This window comes from Phytophthora infestans, genomic scaffold (assembly GCF_000142945.1).
Source record: "Phytophthora infestans T30-4 supercont1.88 genomic scaffold, whole genome shotgun sequence".
Lineage (NCBI taxonomy): Eukaryota > Oomycota > Peronosporomycetes > Peronosporales > Peronosporaceae > Phytophthora > Phytophthora infestans.
This window is the reverse complement of record NW_003303671.1, coordinates 316,019-339,308: the sequence shown is the minus strand read 5'-3', so window position 1 is coordinate 339,308 and position 23,290 is coordinate 316,019. Positions and strand designations below refer to the sequence as shown.

Sequence of the window (23,290 nt, the reverse complement as noted above, 5' to 3'; positions counted from 1 at the left end):
AGTTTGCGGTTATTCTCCAGCAAGATTGCCCTGACGTCGTGGACGCTTACGACCGGGCACATCATGTGCCGTAGCGCCACAATGGCGTGCGACAGCGTCACCAGGCGCTGGGCGCCTCTCACTAGAGTGGGGAGCGAACAGGTCAGTAGTTGAGCTCAGGCTCTGACCAGTGGCTGCAGCAGCCAGCTCCTACGTATGAGCGGTGCTCGCAACGGGAGCAGGAGGTGGAGAGACCTCGTGGCGTTAAGGACATCGTCCGAAGGAAGTAGGTGCTTCGTGTTGTGCTGAACAAGGTTCAGGCACAAGCGTTCTGAAACGCATAGTCGTTTTGACACAACCTGCTCGATGAGCATGATCCAGATGTGGATGCGCCGTAACAGCGAAAGTGGTGTCCAAGGCGGGGATCGAACTACTGGCCTTTGGCTTTCCAGGCCGGAGCTCTACCATTGAGTTATAAGGGCGATGCCCGTAAGTTTGTCCGAGTACGGACTACTAATGATATGAGAGGGCTGCGCCCGGGTGGAATCGAACCACCGACCTGTGGCTTCCAAAGCCGAAGCTCGACCACTGAGCTAAAACGGTGTTGCCCTTAAGCTTGTCCAAGCGTGGGCAATCGTTCATGGAACGAGAGGGCGACGCCCTGGTGGGATCGAACCACCGACCTATCGCTTGTAAAGCGAGTGTTCAACCGCTGAGCTGTTGTCGACGACGCGGATGAGTCGAGAGCATATCTCTAAGCGGTTCGCAGCTCTTGGAGTAGGCGCGGAGCGCGAGCGTAGGTCTGAGACCGCTTGAGAACAAGATGCGCGGTGCGCTTGAAACATTGGGCCGTCGGCCGACGACGAGAAGGTGGGATGGGTAGGCGGTTGTGAGCTCGCGGAGCTGTACAACGCTGATGTGAGGTGTAGTAACCTTCGCCGTCTTAACAAGACGTGTTACCTCGCTGAGGAACGTTTCGAGAATGGAATGTATTCATCTTAGTGGGGGAGAGTGTAACGGGGTTACATTACGTGGAACACACAGGGGTCGAAGTATCTGGAGAGTTAACAAACTCTCAGTACGTATGTTGGGGAGTTACCAAGGCCTCTCAATACGTTGGCTGAAAGCCACACGTTATGCATTTGAATAGGTCTAACTATCCTAGATAGTTAAACAGATACATTTACCCCTAGGCTGCTTGGCCGCAACAATAGTACATAAAACCCTTCTGGTTTTGAAGCATAAAAGTTTAAGTATTAACTTGGAGCCCTGGTCTTGGGCTGTAAGTTCCTTCAGAAAAGGAACTTAGTATTAGTGACTCTTTGAGTCGAACGTCTTCCTCTGACGCTAAAGCTACGGCAGCCCCGTTGCACGCGCTGCACGCTTCAGCTCAGGAATCTGCGCCCGAGCACACGGACATCGACGCTATCAATGCGACGAGCCATCGGCAGCGTCATGTAGCGCGTCGGAACGATGCTCGGAATGGTCGTTCTCTCACCTGCTTCCGTTGCCGGAAGGTCGGTCATCGCGCGGCGGAGTACCGCGCGCTAGCTCCAGTGCTTTCGCATGTCGATGCCGAGCCCGTGAGTTCTGACCAGCCAAAAAACGGTCAGGGTTAGTAGGTGCGAAGCTCCCTACTAGCTTGAATGGAGGTCCGGGTCCCCCGGTGGCAGCCCAACCTCCCAGCCCTCCTGTGCTACATGCACACGTTCATGCTACCACCACGCCGAGCGATTCAAGATTGATCATTGTCAGTCTTCATGTCGCCGGTGCCTGGCGACCACTGCGAGCGCTCCTTGATTTAGGAGCGACCAACAATCTTTTTCGCGCGTCGTGCTTGTCGGTACTCACGTCGGACATCACTATCCGCAAAGGCAGAGGGGTGGTCGCTGTAAAGCCGGCCGATGGGAAATCTTACCGCGGTGCGCGGCGCAAAGCAACAACGACTTCCTCGTCATTGAGATGAAGTACGCGTTTGCCTGCATTCTGGGCATGCCGTGGTTGACGCGCTATCAACCAAACATTGCCTGGTTGGCCCGGTCGGTCAGGCGTCGCAGTGATTATGACATGAGCGAGGTGTTCACGCACCTTCTGGTCGCCCAGAAGGATTGGCCTCACGTCACCGCCGCGGGCCGGTCATCCACGACGCACGTTGTGCACAGAGTGATCAATGGTCCTCTCTGCACGGCTTACGCAGTGCTGTTAACTGACGAATCCCCGCGGCGAAGCGGGGATGAAGACCAATAGGCAGTCGAGCAGGGGCTTCCATCGACGAACCAGATGGCGGTCCAGCAGAGGCTCCCGTCAATTGAGCCGGTGGTCGAGCAGTTGGCGCTCCCGCCGAACACTTCCGCGGTCGAGCAGGGGCTCCCACTAGAGGGGGGGGGAGATCTCGTCCACCGAGAGGGACTCCTCATTCTCGAGATCGTACTCGAGGCGGCGAAAAAGAAGGTCCGTCCGCGAATATGAAGATGTCTTTCGGGATAAGATCCCAGCTCAGTTACCAGCTGACCGAGGAATTCGCCACGATATCGATCTCGTGCCCGGCTTAAAGTATTGTGTGACGCGGCAGTGGCCGCTTCCGCAAGATCAGGTCCAAGCTATCAATGACTTCTTCGAGAGCCGCTGCAAGGGGGGCCATGTACGTTAGAGCACATCGCCGCACCCCAATCCGACCTTCTGTTTGAAGAAAGCCACAGGTGGGTGGTTTATCGTCCGTGCCGTGAACAAGCTGAACGACGTTAATATTCCTGCCCAGACGTCGATCCTTCGGAAGGACATGGTGCTCGACGCAATGTCGGGTAGTGAGGTCCTTAGCGCCATCGACTTGACCGATAGGTTCTACCAAATCCTCATGTGGCTGAGCGACATACCGTTCACAGCGGTAGGTACGCCCAGTGGTAAGCTCTGGGAGTGGCTTGTTATATTAGAAGGCTTGAAGAATGCCCCCGCCACGTTTAATCGCATGGTATCCCATGCGCTGCGCCCGCTCAGCGATTTCGCACCGAGTTACTTCGACAACATCTTCGTATACAGCTGCGCTGAGTTCACTTGAAGCATCTGAGGCTGCGAAAACAAGCTGTACGCAAACTTAAAGAAGTGCATATTCTGTGCGCCGGAGATTTCGGTGCTTGGCTGCTTTGTGAGCAAGAACGACGTCCGCGCCGACCCCGAGAAAGTGGCGTCGATATGCGCGTGGCCTACGCCACAGAATCACACTGAATTGCGTCAGTGGCTGGGTCTCGCAAATTATCTTCACAAGTACACAAGGAATTACGCCGGATTAATCCAGCCGCTTTCTTCGTTGTTGAGGAAAAATGTGTCGTGGTCGTGGGCTTCCGCACATCATCCCGCCTTCGACTCGGTGAAGAAGAGTATCGCCGAGGCCCCAATCGTCGCGCCTTCGAATGACTCGAAGACTTGTCACGTCGTATGCGACGGGAGCGATTTCGCCATCGGCTGTGCGCTGATGCAATTCGATGATGAAGGCCGAGAGCGCATCGTAAGCTACCAGTGTAGTCAGATGAAGCCGGCGAAGCGCAACTACCCTGTTCACGACAAGGAGCTCCTCGTAAAGCGCTACGCTCTGATCAAGTTCAGACTGTACTTGTTGGGTGAGAATACGTACACCGACCACGCATCGCTGAGGCCAGCGATGAACAGTCCTCACTTCTCCCAGCGGATGGCCTGCTGACTTTCATTCTTCTCTGAGTACAGCTTCGTGGTGCATTACAAGCCCGGCAAGAACAACATTCTCGCCGACATTTTGTCTCGGCGTCCCAACTATGCCCACGCGGTGCATTGGGTCGACAAGCTTCGCTCGATGAAGGCAATATAGAGGAGTGTGCCATGTGCGAGGCGTCAGGAGTCAACCTGACGAGCGTCTCCCCGGTAATGCCACTTCGCGACGAAATCCAAGCTGCTTACGAGCATGACTCGACGTGCTCCAGTATCCTGGAGCATCTTCTCTCTCCCAGCGCCGATACACTGGGAGCCCTTTACCGCTCTGTACGAAACCTAATTTACCGGTATCGTCTCGATGACGGGCTGCTGACATACAGCATCGACAACTTCGATGCCCCACGTGTGGTTGTCCCTAATGCCCCGATCTGCGCTCACGGATTATTCATAAGTTTCATGATGCCGGTCGCGAGAAGCTGTTTGCCGCTGTGTTACGCGACTTTTATTGACCCCATATGTATAAATGGGTAGGTAAGTGGGTGCGCACCTGCGAGATCTGCGAGCGGGCGAAACCTGCTTCGTCTTCGCAGGCTCCCCTGCGTCCTCTACCAGTGGCCACCGAGGCCTGGCGCTCGGTGTCGATGGACTTCACCTTCGGGCTCACACCCGATGCTAAAGGATGTTCAGGTATCTTGGTGTTCGTCGACCGCTTCAGAAAGGTGGTCCACCTGATTCCGGTGCTGGATTCGATCTCTGCGGCATATACCGCGGTGCGCTTCATCAATGCGGTCTTCCGCCATCGTGGCCTACCTAACACCATCGTCTCCGACCGCGGCCCGCGCTTCACGTCGGCCTTCTGGTCAAAGTACTTCGAGTTACTGGGCTCGAAGCTGTTGATGTCCACGGCAGCCCACCCGGAAACGGACGGCCAGACGGAGCGCGTAAATCGCGTCCTCGAAGACGTCATTCGAAGCTACGCGACGTCGTTCTCCAGCTGGAGCTCGTTTCTGCCTCTGGCCGAGTTCGCGCAGAGCCATGCGGTACACGCGTCGACTGGGCTGACGCCCTTCTTCATTAACAACGCGCGACACCCGCGTGGCCCTGCTCTACTCGCCGTGGGACATCCCACGGTCTCGTGTGTCTCCACTCTGGGTGGGGAAGAAGCTACCGACAAGCCGTCTACTCCAGCTCCGATGGCTCCGACGGCAGCACCGGTACTGGGTCAACCGGTACATACACCGGTTGCTAATGATATCTCGAGTGTATCCCCAGTCCCCACGTCGGTCAACGCAGTGGTCTGTTCCGCATCGAGCCCACTTGCGCCGGCTAACTACGAGCCGAAGTATGCGGCGCGATAAATCGACTCCGCAGTCGTCTCCGACTTCGTACTTCAGCGCCAAGCGGTCACCCGCTATGTTCGAGACGCACGACAGGACGCAGTGGACAAGCAGAAGGAGAACGCCGATCAAACTGGCCGCAAAAACACGGCCAAATTTATGACGGACGAACGAGTGCTACTGTCGACGGAAGGTATCAGAAACGCAATGGTTACCAACCTCGGCGCGAACAAACTCGCGCCGCGCTTTATTGGGTCGTTTGCGATAATCAAGGTCATTGGTGCTGCTTACACTCTTGACAGTCCTACGTCACTACGTCTGCGTCCTACGTTTTACGTCGGACGACTCAAGCAATATCACCCCGCTACGATTCCAAAGTCGTCTCAGTCTACTGAGCCGGAGCATGCGTCGAGCGACCTTCTCGACGGGCGAGGCGAGCCATCGATCCATCCGCACCAGGAGTCGGATCGCGAGGCTGGTTCCCCGTCTGTAAACGACCGTGAATCGACCTCTCCAGCATCTGCAACCAAGCAAGGATCTCCCGGTTCGACTGACGCAGCTGAGCACTCTCCGCGGTGGCCCGGGCAGTCCGATCGCGAGCCTCATCCAACCCCTGATGGGCATCCCAGTAGCGGTTCAACAAGGCGTTCTCGTTCTGGGCAGCCAGAACGCGAGTGAAATCGACCCGACGGCCCTCCTCCTGTTCTTGACGCTGCCGGAAATACCCGCTGGTTTGTTGAGCCCATTGTTGTCCACAACGGTCCACTTCGTGTTCTTAGGTGTCATCGTGGGCGAGCACACGATGTTCCGGTCGACCGTCACTATCGGGTACGATGGCTCGGGTTTCCTCCCGACGAGGACACGTGGGAGTCTCGTGCCAATCTCCTTCGTGACGTCCCAAATGTGGTCCAGGTGTATGAGCCCAAGCTCGCTGCGAACCATCATATGATGCATGTTAAATCGAACGAGGAGAACGGCACGAGCGACCACGTGAACGAGCCCGAGATCAACGGCTTGAGGGGCCGCGCGAACGAGACTGAGTCCGATGCCAAGAATCTTCGCTTGAAGAGCGTCTGCACGAGCCGGCGTGACTAGCAGCGCGCACGTTCTCAGCCAACGAGCGGGGATACCTCTCGATCCAACTGGTGTAAAGGTTTCCGTGCGCGGTTCTTTACACCTCGGGCCTTCAATGACGTGTATAGTATTAACCACGTTTGTCCCTTTTTCCGTAGTTCTTGAATCGCGTTAGGCGAAGCTTCGTAAATTACTTAGTCCGTTTATTCAGCTCATGTAATTCGATCCATCGTGGCGGGTCGTTTACTCTTAGCAATGGCTTGGATTCCAAAGCGTCCGTCGTTAGTGAGTCAACAGCCGAGTTGTCCTCGCGCACTACATGTAGGCACCGGACACTACGGCGTTTGGTTGTTTATATACGTTTGTATTGCCTACGATAGATGTGACCAATGTATGTCTACTGCGGGAGGCTACCTAATAATTGTTGCACATCTATGCTCCGATATGTAGTTAAAAACGCATGTATAGAGCTTTGCAAGCTGATCAAGGAATATATGCAACATGATTTCTGCATAAAGCAAACCACAAATCGATTTACCTGGTTTTGTGAAGGTAAAATTTATTGTATGATACAAATACATGCTATGCACTTCATTTGAGCAAGACCTGGCTATAAACCAATAGAATATCCAGCTCGGTGGGGCCAAATTAGTGTCTATATGCCTGCGGTTTGCTGCACAGCATTGGCTTAATGTTTCTCGCCTCCCTCCTCATCTTCCTCTTCTCTTCGTGGTCCTCTTCCTTCCCTCTTTTCTCTTCCTCTTGTTTTTTTTCTTCTCCGTTTTCTTCACATCTTTTTGTTTCCGAGCTGGCGGATTTGGCAGCCTCTGTCAACAAGAGGAGAAGAGCTCTCCTCGCCGTTCTTCCACAAATCAGGTCATATCTGAAAGCATGGATACATATTATTGGGATAGTTTTTAGGTCGCCCTTTATCACATAGCTAGACCCTGCACAACACACATACATATTAGTATCTATTTGAACTCTCAGTTGTCGGCGTTGCTCATATCGCTTGGCTCCGTCACCGCATTGCTCGTTGTAGAAGCGGGCAACGCTCCTCTCGCCCATTTTTTTCGGATCGAGCAAACTTTTTACTGGTTGTGGAGGCGCTTTCGAAAGCGCTCATGTAATTGCTTCCATTTGTAAACTTGACCAGAACATGTCCATTCGTAGTCGAGCATGTAACTGTATGTGGTGAGTCTAACTGCTCATGTGCAGTATAAACCCAGTTAGTAAGAAATACTTCATGTACATCATCTTTCACATGAATATGTAGTATATACGTCGTTGCCCAAACCAACAGTAGTGACTTGAAGTTATCTGCGTCAAGACGAGGAGCTGGCTCACTTCGCCCAGTCGACGGAGATCGAGCTGCAGGACAAGCAGCTAGGGCGGGACGTCGTGAACAACGTGCAGGACGACGAGAAGGATGGTACTAAGTGCTTAAAGTGCGGGAAAGACGGGTGGGGTATATAGTCACGATCAACTGAGGATGCATACATATTCTCTGCAATTAGCAGTGTGCTTCCGAAAGTACTACCAAACGATTTTTCTAGGTTTGGTTGATATGACTATTATCAGCGCCTTCATTGTCTACCGCGAGACCAAGAAACAAGGTGTGTGTGTGGGGGGGTGGGGGGGGCAGACTGCCGATCATGCGGGGTTCCTGGCTGGTGAGAAAAGCAGGTCACGCTGCAGCGTGATCTGGTTTTCTCACCAGCCTCTACGTGCGGATTGTACTATCGCTCAGCCATATTGTGTGTTCTTCTCCAAATTGCCGGTGCGGGCTCAATCAAGCCCGCAAGGCTGAATCTTCAGCGACTGACCCAATCTACCAAACTAAATGCATTTATGAGTTATGACAGTGCCCCAGATCCATGTCAACATGGTTGCCGTAGCCCCGTGCGCGGGAACGGAAGAACAGGGTACTGTGGTGTAGTGATTCTCCAGAGTTGCGGATAATCGCTCGACAACAAAGATGTGCCACCGTCAAAGATGTTCAAGCGACGAACCCTCGGTCACGTGACGTACCGTGACCCTAAAGTGCAAGAGACTCGACGGCGTCACTACCGAACACTCATCGAATATTGGATACGGTCCAGGTGTCACTCAATCCAGGCTGTCCTTATTATTTATAATGGACTGGCCGGATTCGCATTCAGCGACCAAGAACTGAACATATACGGTACGAACCCTTTTGTGGCGGTTGGGATGGGTTTGCGGAGCCTCTGCGACTCTTTGAAGGCACGGTCAGCGTCTGGGAAAGGGCGCTAGCTGATAAAGAAGCGCATGCGACGTTGCAGACAACGCTTGGCGTGCAAGAAAATCCATAAGTGATCATAGTTCACTTGATATTTGTATACTTAATTAGGACTTCTTATTAAGAATAGGCCCGAAAGGGTAAACATAAATACAGAATAGAATTTTCACTCAAGCAAACAGAGCGACATCCGGCTTCAAAGTAAGCGTCTAGTCAAGCTTATTATAGTGTGTTATGCCTGTCGGTGAACTCGAAGCTCTGTAGCGAGGATTCATCCGGCAAGACCAAGAGATTGCGTGTGTATTGGCCGATTACTATCGGGAGGTTATACGTGACGGCTTATGGTTGCCTATTTGCACGACTGGGAGTGCTTGAATTGCATCCCTTTTATTCTTCCAACCGAGTGTTGAACACTCGGTGATCTCGTAAAAGGCTTACCCGTGCCTGGTACCCTTCTGCTGTTGGGACCACGAGGATTCAAAACACCTGCTAGCTTTGCTCGTGCTAGTAGCGTGTTCTTATTTTACTGGTTGGCCTATATAAGTAGTTTACAAGGTCCTGTCTGTCCCGGTGCAAGGGCCGAACTGGGGTCTTCAGACCCTCCCGAACGATCGTTTGCTATTCTAGCAGCCGTATTGTTGTGCGAACGTCCTAACTACGTTTGTAGCTAGAGTTCACGTGAGAATTCCAACACCACAACTGGTGCCGCAACCCGGGAACAGATTGTGACCATTGTGAACTGTTTGTATGGCCTTCCAGTTTACGAGTTACCAAGAGAAGAAGAGCAAGGTAACAAAAACAAGAAACATGGCGAAAGGACAACCGACGGTACCAGTTACGCCTGCAAAGTCTGGCGGAACTCGCAACGAGGGTTCAAGCCCGGCTGCGCGCTTTGCAGCCGCCACCGAGCTTTCGGTGAGCTTTGACGACGAGGTGGACATCAGTCCTGACGCCCACGATTATGAAGATTACGAAGACAAGACGCCGGCTCCAGAGCCAGGTGCAGCGACACCGGAGACGACCGCGCTATCATCGGGGTTGAGCGGGGCGACCAGGTCCCTTTCGAGGAGCCTTGCCGACGAGCTAGATGACGTTGCGGGACCAGAAACGGTCTATGAAGAATATGACGATTGGACCGAGGGTTCTAAACCTTCGGTGGCGAGTGCAAAGCATTCAGCATTGCTGAAAGCACCTCGCCCACCTATCAACGGTGATACACAAGCCGCTAAGCGCGTTTTTGACCGCGTACAAGTGCTGATGCAGAATGATGAGTGGAAGCAGCTGTTGAAGCCCATTCCCAAGAGAAAGGATGTCTGGCCCGCGCTTGCGCAGGAACTTCAATACCCCGTCAACTCGGTGTCGATTAGTCAAGTTGCCGAGGATTCAGTCTCGCTGCTATTGTCGCTGGGCTTCGAGAACGAGTCGTACCCATCGACGATGTCGCGCCAAGATGGGCGTTCTCATGAGGCCGGAGCGGCTCTCCAGAAATGGAAGAAAAGGCTTCGGAAGGCATTTGGTGCAGTGAGCGTCAACGTTGAGAAGCAGCCTATGAGTCGACCGACCGTCCTTGATGAAGATCCGTCCAAGATTCCGCTGTCGCAGACACCCCAACGACTCGACCATACTCCTCCGAACAAGCGTGTAGCTGACCGTGGTTCCTTTGGCACTACCGAAGCTTCACCGTTCTTTCAAGACTCGCCCATGGTTACACCACGTTTAGAGAGCCATATGCGACGTATGTACGATGGTGACGAGGGCTCATTCGGTCGCCGGGGTGGTGCACGAGCTACCAAAAGTGGTGTAGAGCGTCGTCAGGTTGACAGCGATGGCTCGTCAAGTGACGATGGCATTTTGGTGCATACAAGCAAAGCGGAAGACCCTCAAGCCGGGTAGATGCGTCAGATGAACGCGCTGGCAACACTGATCGACACGGACCCTACACCGAGGATTGAAATGGCGTCGCACCGACCATTGGAGTGCATCAAGCCGTTCTCAGGCTCTCGCTATAAGAGCGAGAACTGTATGCAGTGGCTCCGTGCGTTCGTATACGAAATGACTGGAACGCACACGGATACTGACAAATGGACCATTCCATTTTAGCAGGTCTCCGGGACGGAGCCATTCATTGGATCCGTCAGCTCCCGAAGAGGCCGAAGCGCCAGTGGAACCTGTTGAGCGATGCGTTCATCTGCTACTACTGCACCCAGTTCAAGCAGACGGCACTGTCCCGTTATTACAGTACAAAGCGGGAATGTAATAAGCATCTGTGCGACTACATAACCAGACTGAACGGCTGCGCTCGGAACGCCCGTCTACACTTCAAAAATAATAGACACGTACAGCAGTTCCTGACAAGGTGCGAAGATGACAAGGTGGTGGAGAGTCTCTACCACACCCGAGTCACCGACATTCACGGCCTCGGAGGGAAGATATTCTCAAGGCAAGGAACGAATAGCTAAGCGTGACGGTGAGTATAGACACTCCAAGAGTCGTGATGGGCGACACGACGATGTGTACGCCCGCAACAATCGGCGTGACGACAATCGCAACAAACCAAGCGTGACGCTGATTGAAGCCTCGGTGGATGCTCTACTAGCTGAATTGGAAGGTCGTGAAGCTGCTCAAGGGGGTACGGAGTATTCAAATGAAGATCAGAGCGCTTACAACGATGTTCAAGACGAGTATAACGACTTTCAGCCCAATATATACGGATGGTAATTTCTCATTGGATGAAAATGACCGATACCTCGCCGCTGCTAACGAGAATGGGCGCCGGGCAGCTGCTGAAGGCACCTACGCACACTCCGCCAGCCGTCAACCGCGTGGAAACACGCCTGATCGCGAGAATGGCTTCGCCGAGGTGGTGACCGTGGGTTCAATCAGGACCAACGCGGTCGACGTGACTTCAACCGCGACAGCCGACGCCCACCGTACGGACCATGCGCGGTGTGCGGCGGCATGAGTCACTCCGCCCACTATTGTAACAAGCGATGCAACTTCTGCAAACAACTCCACGATGCTGAATAATGCGAACTTTTCCGCAGCTTCCAAGATCTTGCCAAATTCGTGCGCACTAAAGGCACGAAGGAGGAACTCCCGCCAGAGCTCAAGGCCGTCGTTCGAGAACGTCATTTAAACTAGGCAGCCTGCCAACTACAACTGGGTTGGTCCCTGTCGGGCTGCCACAGTTAACCGACCCTTCAATGGAAGCAGAATGTATCTTTGCTTTCATAGGGCATAGTGAATGGCCTGATAATTACGTAACAGGTGTGAACGCGACGGAAAATAAAAAGGAGGGGAGTAGAATCCTCGGTGGAGGTGTTGGAGAGAGAATGGAGTGTGCTGATGCTGATGAGGGCACCAGCGAGGATTCGCTCGGCTTGGTTTCGAGTGCAGCGCGAGACGAGCCCAAGGGTCACTCCAAGATGATGAAGTTGAACCCTGGCGAGAGACAGGGGTAAGAAATTCGACCGACGGATCAGAATGAGAGCTCTGGTGCAAGGCGCTGTGAATGACCAGCGAACGAGGATCCTCCTCGACACAGGAGCAAACGTTAGTGTGATCTCTGACGCCTTTGCCAAGAAGTTGCGACTCCGAGATGTACCTGATCACGGACGCCGCATTGACATTCAAGGAATCAACGAAGGCAAGGTGTCTACGACTCAACGAGCGTGCGTCAAGATTACGCTTGGATGGGAGATGGTGTACGAGTTCGAGATGTGGGTAATGGCGCATAGTGCAGGCGTCGACGTGGTACTCGGGACCGACTTTATGATCCCAGCTGGGATCCGGTTGGACCTGTTTCACGGCGCGGCGCAATTACCGCACGAAGTTCAAATCCCACTAATCAAGACCAAGAACATGATCGACAGCGAAGAATACGGCTCCCATGTTAATGCCGGGCCACCCGAGCGTTTGGACATTCAAGCGCACGAGTGGCGAGAATACCGACTAGCGAAGCGTCAAGTCGGGCTGGAAAAGCACGTACTATGGGCTCGTCGAACGGACTTATTAATACCGTCCGTGGCGAGGTTTCGACGTGGACGGTCTCAACGTATTCGGTTGGCCAATGTGGCTGACCAAACTGTGAGCCTACCAGCATACGACGCGATTGCGATGTGGATACCAGATGGGGATTCGCCGCGAGGTGACGGCCATTTGCGTCTGGACTTCTAGAAATACCAAGATTGGCAAGTGCTGGTTTATGAAGGCTGCAGAGACCACGATCTGTTCCAGCGAGAATGCGAGATCTACGAACAATGGCTCGCAACTCAGCCTTGGCAGTCGAGCGATCAGACTATCCAGAACCCTTTGGGGTGCCTTCGAAAGCGCGATAATAGATTCTGGTGATCGTCTGACACGTACAGAGAGCTGGGAGATGACCATGGAGGAAAATGAGCGGGTGGAAACCTGTCTGGCGTCTGAGGTGACAGCCGGGGACTCGGCTGTTGTCCAATTTTCCGAAAAGCCTTTAGACAATTACACGACACCTCACGGCGGAAGCAATTATGCAAGCTAAGCGCCTACACACGATTTACTGAACGATGTACATACGCCAACGAGTGTTCGTTTCGAGGCTGGGGTGACGGCAAGAACGACACGTAACAGCACTGGATCAGATGGATACACCACGCTAGACGAAGTTGTCCCGGCCTTGCGCACAGCCAAATTTGCGAACGAATCATCGGTGATTGGTCCAGAGGATGCTGACGTTGCACTAAAGGAGATGAACACGGCACCGAGTGTTCGTTGCGAGATTGGAGCGAATGCCGAACGGTGAAGCAAACTGTCAACCGGGACACAGAGCAGAAGTCACCGGCTGAGTATGTCGATCGCCTACACCTCCAATATTGCGAACAGAGACTCTGCGGCTGGTCCAGAGATGGGAACCCAGGCGGAGAAGACGTTGGACCCAGCACCAAGTGTTCAAATTAAAGCGGATACAGACGCTGAGTCGAGGGAAGAGGCCGCCGCGACGTTGGACGATACATACCTGTCGGTTGCTCGCGTGTTAACAAACAAAGGATATGAAGCAAGGGAGGACACAAGAACTGATTTCTGTGAGCACCCAGCTAACAACATCAGTCTGGAAGACTACGCAAGAGAATTGGCCTTCCTGCCGGACCTTACCGAAGAAATCAGCACAACGATAGACTACAATGCGCCCAATGTTGCTGATCCCAAGCTGTCGACCGATCGTCGAAAACGTCTGGTCACAACGTTAAAGAACCGCGAGCACATCTTGATTGCTAGTGGTAACGCACTGCCACCACCAGCCTACTGCGCAGTGTGCGATATCGGCACGCAGGGGCATGCCCAATTGAACAGCGTGCCCGACGCGTACCGCTACGTTTTCTCGGCAAACTGTACGAGCTGCTAAGGGCTTTGTTGATAGCAGGCCTGATTGTCTTTCAGACAGTCCATGGGCATCGCCAAACGTGATTGTGATGAGCAAGAACGGACTGGACATCCAGCTCTGCATTTATTACAAGATGGTGAATGCTGTCACCGCAATCATGGAGTATGCAATGCCGCTGGTCGACGATCTGTTGACCGATCTCGCGTGTTACCTATGGCTCTGCTCGCTGGATGCTGCTAGCGGCTTCTGGGCGGTCTTGATGATAATACGAGCACGTAAAGTTTCGGCGTTTGTCTGCGCACTCGGACACTTAGAGTGGTTATGCATGCCCTTCGGTTTAAAGAACGCGCCGATGATCTACCAACGCATGATTGACAATGCACTCTGGGGGTTCGTACAGCCAAAAGGAGGTTGGTTTGAATACTTGGAGACGATGCATATAGCTGAAGAACAGGCCAAGGAACGTCGTGGACCAAGCACCGTGGGTTCGTTTCAAACGAAGTTCGCGGCGGATCGTGAAGCACCGGCGGAGGCCGACCCTGTATTACAACTCGTCAACAGTCCCGTCGCTGACATGTTTACGAACGGGGAACCAGACGAATCATCGCTGGTACCTGTGTTTGGTCGACGATCGTTTGTGGATGATATTTTCCTTGGTGGCGAGGATTTTGACAGCTGTCTGGCGACGATGGACCGCTTGCTGTCAAGATGTGCACAGTGTCGGATCAGGATTAGTTTCACCAAGAGCATCTACTGCCAGCCCAAGGTGGACTTTCGGTCGCATAAAATTTTGCCAGACGGTATCAGGGCTGATCCGAAGAAACTTGCAGCAATCACCGAGCTTTCGTTTTCAACGAGCAAGCGAGTCATGCGGTTGTTCCTTGGAGCGCTTAATATTACAGCCGCTTTGTTTAAGACTTTGCTGTCTACGGTGCGGCGCTGTATCAACTGAAGGATGAAGACTTTGCTGCTGGAGGTGACCTTTCTGTTGCATGTTGTTCCTTTGAGAAATTGAAGGCGAGTGTTTCACATGCACCCATCCTCCGGCACTTCGATCGGTCGAATGAAGTTCATGTCATGCTCTTTGCGAATGAGTGGGCGCTAAGCAGGACGCTCATGCAAGAACACGAAGGCAAGTTACACCCCGTACGATTCCTCGGTCGTGTGGTCAAGGAATCCGAAATTCATGTTACGTCCAGCTGGCAGGAAAGACGCATAGTGATCGGTGCAAACGCTTACCTCTCGGCCACCACTGTGAATTAGGCAGAGTACACAGGGATGATAAACGGTGTCAAGGCCATAGTGAAGCCTCGACTCCATTAACACTATTGGCCGCTGGTGCCAGGCAATTGGAGTCGCTTTGAAAGCTCACTACATGTCCCACCACGTTCTCCGACGTTCCAGCTAACCGTTGAGGGGTCCAGCAAGGTTTCGGTTTCAGTGATGTACTGCTCGCGGTACTTGTGGCGGAGACGATCGGCACAACTATCGCGCTCACCAAAGCGCTTCTTCAAGAGAGCTCTTAGTACCTTCATGACCTCCTTGTCGCGGTTGACGTATTGAATTCCTCGACGAGCCCTCGCTCAATGCCACCGAAAGGAAGCCAGTGGAGATGATCCCATAACGCGACTCCGAGGTCACCCTGCTTGCCGCCATCACCTCGAATATTCGCCCAGATTATCTTGTGGCGGATCGCGATGGGGGCACGCGTGGAGAAGGGGACGCTTGGGTCGAAACCGATGATGTCGAAGAGACACGGCTAGATGGGATAGAGCCGTCGGAGTTGCAGAGAAGGGTGATCCGGATTTGTGTAGTCGAAGTACGCTTGGAGGCCTTCCAACGTCGTACGGATGCTGACTTCACCGGCTGGTTCCTGTAGCGTCATGCTCAGAAAACGCTCGAAACACTTCTTTTCACCCGCATCGGTGAACGCCATGTCCAGATACGGGAGTACCCACGGTGGCAAGGTGGACGAAGCCGGCACGGTAGAGCGAGCTCCAGACAATACGCGATGAGGCAACGGCTCAACCGACGGTGCGCCGCCACGACGCGGCACCGACGTGTAGGCGGCCGTAATATTGCGCCCGGGACCAGCATCGAGCGCTCGAGAAAACGGGTGAAGAGACACCTGAGCAGAAGGGGGAGACGGTGGTGCTTGTGAACCCGGCGATGACGGAGGAGATGGACCACGAATTATGTTCAGAGAGGTCACCATTGGGGAAGGATTTGGCCGAAGAGTGGTAGGAGGCCGAGCAGGGGCAAGACCGCTCCAGTTGTCATCGAAATCTTCGACGTCGTTGCCGTCAGCTGGACTTGAATGCTCGGTAGATGGTGGAACATCACCGCCACGACTTGTATCACCATAAGATGTACCCACCAAAGGTTCATCATCATCCACGTTATCGATCTCCATCGGAAAATCTGTCGAGGGAACACTTGGTACGGCAGCCGTTGGAACAGTCATAGCTGGCTTTGAAGACTCGGAGGCTTGTGGAACAGCTTCAACGGGGGCAAGCCCTGCTGTAGAAACCACTCCCGAGACTTCAGCCGTCTTGGACGTCGGGGCAGACGACGAAGCAAACTTGCCTGATGGGACGATGTTATCCAACTCATCATCTTTGTCATCCTAGCCGAACATGAGCCGAAAATCCTCCGCCTCACGCAAAGCCTCTTCGGTAGCGCGTATATCAGCTGGAGAAGGAATAATCGTCGACGGAGATGGCTTAGCCACGACGTGGGCACCCTGACGTGGAGACGAGGGCGCGTTTGACGGCTCGGAGACATCATCGCGGGCCCCAGGGCATACAGCTATACCCGAAGGCTCGGTGGCGGTACCTTGAGCCGACGGGACCCCACGTGAACCGACGTCAACCATTTCCACGTAAATCTAGTCGCCGATGAGGTCTACAACGGCGGTGGTCGGCTGACACGAAGTTGAAGAACCCGGTTCAGTAGAGGATGACGCTGGCTTGTGAGGTGACGACCATGAACGAGGAGACGACGACACAGACTGCTACCGAGTATTCGAATGACGTCGAGGCGACTTACCAGGAGAACGAAGGCGAGGCTTTTGACGTTTCTTCTGAGCTGCCTGCTTCCATGCCTTCGGGCTAAACAGCGAGCGACGTGAAGACTTGGGGGTTGAAGGGTCGACAGGTAACGCATCACCGAGACCAGCCGCTGCCATAGCCGTACTGGCCTTGTCAGTCGGGTTGGGAGCTTTATCTTCGTCGAGTCGTCCGACTCGTAGTCCGACGCTTTACCATCTAGTCGAAGACGCTTGTGAAGCTTTCAATGAGCCACTTGGTGAGAAGCTTGCGCCAAAGCTGCAGGAAGAGCCTGGGGGTCATACGAAGACGCGGCAGCAGACTGTATGCGCTGCAAAGCAACCAACCTCTCCTGGTCCAAGTCCAGAGCATCCAGATCCAGTTCACCCACGGTGAGACCTGTCACGAGAGATTGTGAATGAACGTTAGTTACCGAACTAACGGTGGAAAGAATAACATGTGTGGAACGTACCAGCAACAGCCAGACCCAGGACCTCTGGATCCTTGCCGGCCAAGCTCACGTGTGCGCGGAGAGTCCGGTTGACTTGGAGAAGGTGAGTGTTGCGAGCCTGTTGATTCTCGAGGGCCTTGAGCGTGTCGTTGTCGATGTATTTTCTTTTGGAGGGCTTGGCCAAGAGGAGATGAAGTTGGCGAGTCTGCTCGGTGTTCGCACCAGTTGAAGCCTTCTGGCCAGCTTCATGTTCAAGGCGGCAATAAACGCGTCCCGCGCTTGGATTTCGCAATGCAGGCTCTTCAACTCTTCCGAGTGATGTTCCACGGAAGCCTGTACACTCGAGAGCATGGCATCGTTCTTGGCGTTGGACTCGCGGCGAATCTTGATGTCCATGCAGAGAGCTTCAACTTCGGCGTTGGCGGCCTTCCAGAACGCCTCCGCGTTTTCACGGGCCATGATATCGGGAGCCTCCGAACGTACGGCGGCAGCGGCTCGGTCCGGGCGTCCCATAACTGACGCTCCAGGCTGACAACTCGGTCGGGCAATGCCGAGAGCGCATCGGGAAGAGGCAGTACGGCGGAGAGGACTTTGTCAAAGCTCATGGCAGTCTCGAGGTGACGTTGAGAGTGGACATCGCCGGAGGCGCAACTTTGAGCTGCACTTGATGACGAGCCATCGCGGTCAAGTACGGAATAATTGATGTCATCCTATGATCAACCGACGCTTCCGTACTCTCAGCCAGCCTGGCGCGCAACAGTGGTGAAGGACCACCAGCAGGCGCAGGCGGACCAGCAAAATCCATCACCGTGGATCCAGCGACGATGGGAAGTGCTGCGGGATCTGCAGCAGGAGGTGAAGAGGCCGGGACAATAAGCGCCGGAGGTCCAGCTGACGACGTTGCCGTCGAAGGAAGTGTGGCAGGGTGAGAGGCGCTCAAAACCTCGGTGTCGCCCTCCTGAGAAACAAGACGAGTAATACATGGTGATGAGCAAGGTGCCGATGATTCAAGAGGAAGATGAACTGACTTACCTCCAGCTGTTCACGTTCACGCTGTCGGCGAGGTTGGAGACACTGGAACGCTTGACTCACCGCTCGATTGAGACGCTTACGACTTAATAGTGCATTGGAGAATGAAGAAATGTCACGACGGGCACCTGTACCGTAGCTTCCATTACGACAGGGTAGTCGTGGTGTCGTAATTTCTCCAAAGTTGCGGATAATCGCCGTCGACAAAGATGCGGCACCGTTGAAGATTTTTAAGCGACGAACCCTCGGTCACGTGATGTACGGTGACTCCATGGTGCAAGAGACTCGACGGTGTCACTACTGAACACTCAACGGATATTGGATACGGTCCAGATGTCACTGAATCCAGGCTGTCCTTATTATTAATAATGGACTGGCCGGATTCGCATTCAGCGGCCAAGAACTGACCATCTACGGTACGAACCCTCGGTGACGGTTGGGATGAGTTCGCGGAAGACTCCGCGACCCATTAAAGGCACGTTTCCCGTCTGGGACAGGGCGCGAGTCGTTAAAGATGCTCATGCGACGGTGCAGACAACGCTTGGCGTGCAAGACTATCCATTACGGATCATTGTTCACTTGATATTTGTAAACTTGATTAGGACTTCTTATTAGGAATGGACCCGAAAGGGTAAACATAAATACAGAACAGAAATTCCACTCAAGCACACAGAGCGACGTCCGCCTTCAAGGTATGCGTCTGGTCAAGCTTATTATAGTGTGTTATGCCTGTCGTTGAACACGAAGCTCGGTATCGAGGGTTCATCAGGCAAGGCCAAGAGACTGTGTATGTATTGGCCGATTACTATCGGGAGGTTATACGTGACGGCTTATGGTTGCCTATTTGCACGACTGGGAGTGCTGGTATTGCAACCCTTTTATTCTTCCAGCCGAGTGTTGAACACTCGGCGCCCTCGTAAAAGGCTTACCCATGCCTGGTACCCTTCCGCTATTGGGACCACGAGGATTCATAACACCTATTAGATTTGCTCGTGCTAGTAGCGTTTTCTTATTTCTACTGGTTGGCCTATATGAGTAGTTTACAAGGTCCAGTTTGTCCCGGTGCAAGTGCAGAACTGGGGTCTTCAGGTCCGCCCGAGCGGTCGTTTGCTATCCTAGCAGACGTATTGTTGTGAGAGCTTCCTAACTACTTTTGTAGCTAGAGTTCACGTGGTAATTCCAGCACCAAACTACAGGAGAGTCCGTGCAAGAACTAGCTCATGTTTCCTCGATGATTGCAGAAATCATGAGTGAAGGACCTTCTCACAGTGCTGGTTCTGATGATGTACCACCAACACTACCAACGCTGAGCAACTCTTCGAGCTCTGAGTGTATATCGGCAGGCTCGGCGTCAGCGGATACCAGTGCGATGACGCCAGGTACCGGTGTGGTGACGACTGGCACCAGTGTTGAGCCTACAGGTATCGGTGTGGTGACTACAGATCCACATGAGAGTACAAATACGATATCTACTAACACTGATCGCATGGTAGAGGCGCAACTTCTGCGGCTCAGGAAACGGCACCTATGCGTGTGTCATCGAAGCGTCAACCTACGCGTTCATCAAGCGAGAACTCTGACACATCTCCTCCGGCGTTGTTCACGGTCAGCAAACGTGCGAAGAGCCGTGGTCGACCGAAAGTTCATAAAAAAGCAAAACATATCCGTGATGAAGGCGCGCATGACTCGTGGGATAGAAAAATCTACGAAATTAGCTCAAGGAACGTTGGAACCTGGCCCAAGCTTAAATAATCTCGTCAAGCTCCTTGATTGTGACTACAGCTACAATGATATCCAGCCGTCAACCCAAGCACTCTCGGAACAGCCAATCCCGCAGTCCAAGAAAGTTATCGCTGCTGAAATTTTCACACCGGAGGAGTGCGAGAGTGACGTTCGCTACATTTTTCGACAGTGTTTGTGACGAAAGCACAGAATGCTTTTCAGCAGTTCCGCACTAAGGTAGCCATGAAGAACGACGAAGAGGGGGTTTGAGAGCGAGTCCCTCGCTTTGATGTCTATCAACTTAAGGACATTAACGCCGTGGATCGCTGGCCTCGTGCGTTGATGGTCGTTGAGAACGTGGAAGACACTCTGGTGTGGGCTGTCAATACCAGTAGCAACCGGTTGGGATTGCCAGACGAGCTTTTGGACGGTGTGAATGGCGACATTGGAGTGCGTCAGCAGATAAAAACATTGATATTGCGCGGAGGACGGCTTACTTCGTTTGGCAGTCAACCCTGCGTCTCGCTACTCACGTTGCGTAGAAATGAATGGTTAGGGTGCGTGCATGGGCCACGTGCTGGGGCTGCTTTAAAAAGAAAACGACAAAGTGGGAATTATAGACCCGTTATTATATCGGTTTCGCGAGCGGGAAGACAAACTACGAGCTATTTGCAGTAGTAATCATTTCGATGGTATGAATGAGCTGGTGTTGATGAGTTTGCACGTGGACAACAACCACTGGTGTGGGATTTTATTTGATTTTCGCGCTAAACCCAAGTCAATCACAATATTCGACCCATTGTAAGCTCCAAAGTCCGAGTACTACGACATGTGTGATGAATTCTTGAAGGATAAATTTGGAGAATTGCGTGCGATTTTGGGGGTCGAGAAGGAAACGAAGCTACGGCTACCAGATGGGGCAACCTGTGGCGTGATGGTTCTGTTTTTTTTCGAATGCTTCATCCGTGGTATTAAAATGTCATTCAAGCCAAGTCCTGCGCTGCTGTGTTTTTTAAGACTACGCTATCTACTGAAGTGTCTGCCGTAGCGCTATGTCTTACGATAACTCAACATTTAGGTTTTCATGCACTACCATCGTATGTATAATTTTAGTTCACTCGGTTTAATTGTCAAGAAGGTTGATAAAAGTACATCGGTTAGTAGCGTGCAGCCTTCAGGTAGACCGAGAAGGTTTCACCTTGCCTTCGTGCCTGCAAATTCACCAAGCCATCTGTACATTCGATCAACATTAGTAAGGTGGCACACAAACCATACAACATTCCCGTAATATACTGCAAGTCAATCCGCAACAACCACTCGCTGCAATCTCTACATTTTTGGGATATTTTGAAATCTGTTCTGTTATATTACCCCTTTTTCTAAAATTAGTGCCATTGTCACCTAGTATAGTGCCTTTAGGCACTCTGGTGTCTAAAAGACCACTCATTTGGTAACCCGATGTCCCGATTATGTTCACTCTACTCAGTGCCTCTAACATCGATCATATTCAAATACCCTCGTCATATTGAAGTCCTCGAAACGCTGAAAAGTCTGGACTGCAAAAGGTAGGAGATCCCTCTCGCTGGACTCACTATAGTACCGCTGAAAAGATCTTTTCACGTACCCGAATAAATACTCGATTGGGTTGAAGAACGGGCAGTAAGCTGGGAATTTATCGGCACAACATCAATGCTTGTGAGAAAATGAACTATCTCGGGATGACGATGTATTGAAGCACCGACGAGGATCCACACAGAGTTAGAGACCGGATACAGCCAAACCTTATTGCTCTCAAATAGGCAAAGGCTCGACAGCATGTCATAAATTCAGACCGGTCAAATGTCCCTTGAGTGTTAAAGTAGTCGATAAGACCACATACACCGATAAATGCTAAGATGGACACCCTCGGCTTCCGCTGGAAGTCACCTCTAATGACAAGCTTTTGTGACTTGAGCGAGTAGTCACGTTTCCGGATCATCCCTCTATGATCGAAGGAAACCTAATCTAAGAATACCAGGTTGTGATGGCTCCAGTCAGCTGAGGCTAGCTCCTCTACAAAACAAAAATATCGATTTCTTTGATATGCATTGCCCACCTTTCAAGTACCTTCCACGTCATGTCAAACTCGTGAATAATGCGCCAAACGGAAGACTTCGAAATCGTGATGTGATGAGCTCGTACAAGGCGTCTTGAGCTTCGTCAATGAAACGGGCCAGGTATTTATTCCGTTACTTTCTTACGCTATAGTGTTGAGGAAACTCGCAATAGGACGATCCAGTCTTAGGTTTAAGAAAAATTCAACTCTGACTTTATTTTAGGACCGCCTGGCCACTCAAATACACGCCATAGTCCAATTGGCTAATAATGGGTCTGGCTCTCCATATATCAGCCAATGGCATGACATCATTTCAACACACGCTAGTCGTGTGCCGATGCACCTTCTTATGTAAAGAAATCTACCTACTTATGTAATGGAGGGGTTCATTACATTACCCGCTCTTAGGGTTGCACTTACGCAACATAAGCAGTGGGTGAAGAACAAATCAATCTGCGTGAGGATGTCGAACGGAGACGGAGACATCTCCTGCGAAGTGCAGGAGCAACACCTCTCAACTTGCGGAGAACTTGACAAGCAACACGATGGATCAGCAGCGGACGGGAACACCGACGACGGCAACGTCGTCGACAGCTGCGGCACGCGGCTCGCGCGTGATGGACGACCAGCTCCGGGCAGGGGCTCTCTACGATATATCCGGAGCGCGGGCTCCCGGCCCCCTGCACACGATGAAAGATCACTTCTGGCGCTTCCGCGGACTGCGGCAGAAGCCTGTCGAGGGTGTTGGATATGGCGCGTTGCAGGAGTCGTGGTGCGCTTTCATCCAGCGCTGGAACCGGACGCAAGAAGAAGGGGGAATCTTCGTCGGCTGGCTGGTGTACCGCGAGGAGATCGTCAAGGAGCACCCGCTCACGGACCTTCGTGAGCGCGTCTGCACCAGCGAATGGGAGGACATGCGCCGCATCCGCTACGTGAGGGACGCTTAATGATGTAGTACTTGTACTGGGTCGCATCCGACTATCGAAGAGTGGAAACGTCACATCGCGGAGTATCCGCTCGGTGAACAAGACCACGGGTGAATCGAGAAGTATCGTCGCTCGTTGGCAGAGAGCGTGCGCGCCTCTAGTCGCGCCGGCTCGCGTCGACACTCTGCACGCGAAGATTTTGGCATCGGACTCGGTCTCCTTCGCGCGGCCGCTCAAGCAGCCGATCTTGATCTCGTTCGCGTGGTCGCCCAAGTCGTCGGTCTCGATCACGTTCGCGTGGTCGCTCAAATCGCAGATCTTGGTCGCGTT

General features: G+C 52.8%; 2 pseudogenes across 2 annotated transcripts; both read right to left on the bottom strand.

The window, feature by feature from the left end:
- Nucleotides 1–389: 389 nt before the first annotated feature.
- On the bottom strand, nt 390–461 carry PITG_30238 (annotated as a pseudogene). The gene has a single exon. The product of its transcript is annotated as a tRNA-OTHER (tRNA).
- A 49-nt stretch (nt 462–510) lies between these two features.
- On the bottom strand, nt 511–581 carry PITG_30237 (annotated as a pseudogene). Its single transcript has one exon. The product of its transcript is annotated as a tRNA-OTHER (tRNA).
- Between the last annotated feature and the right edge of the window lie 22,709 nt (nt 582–23,290).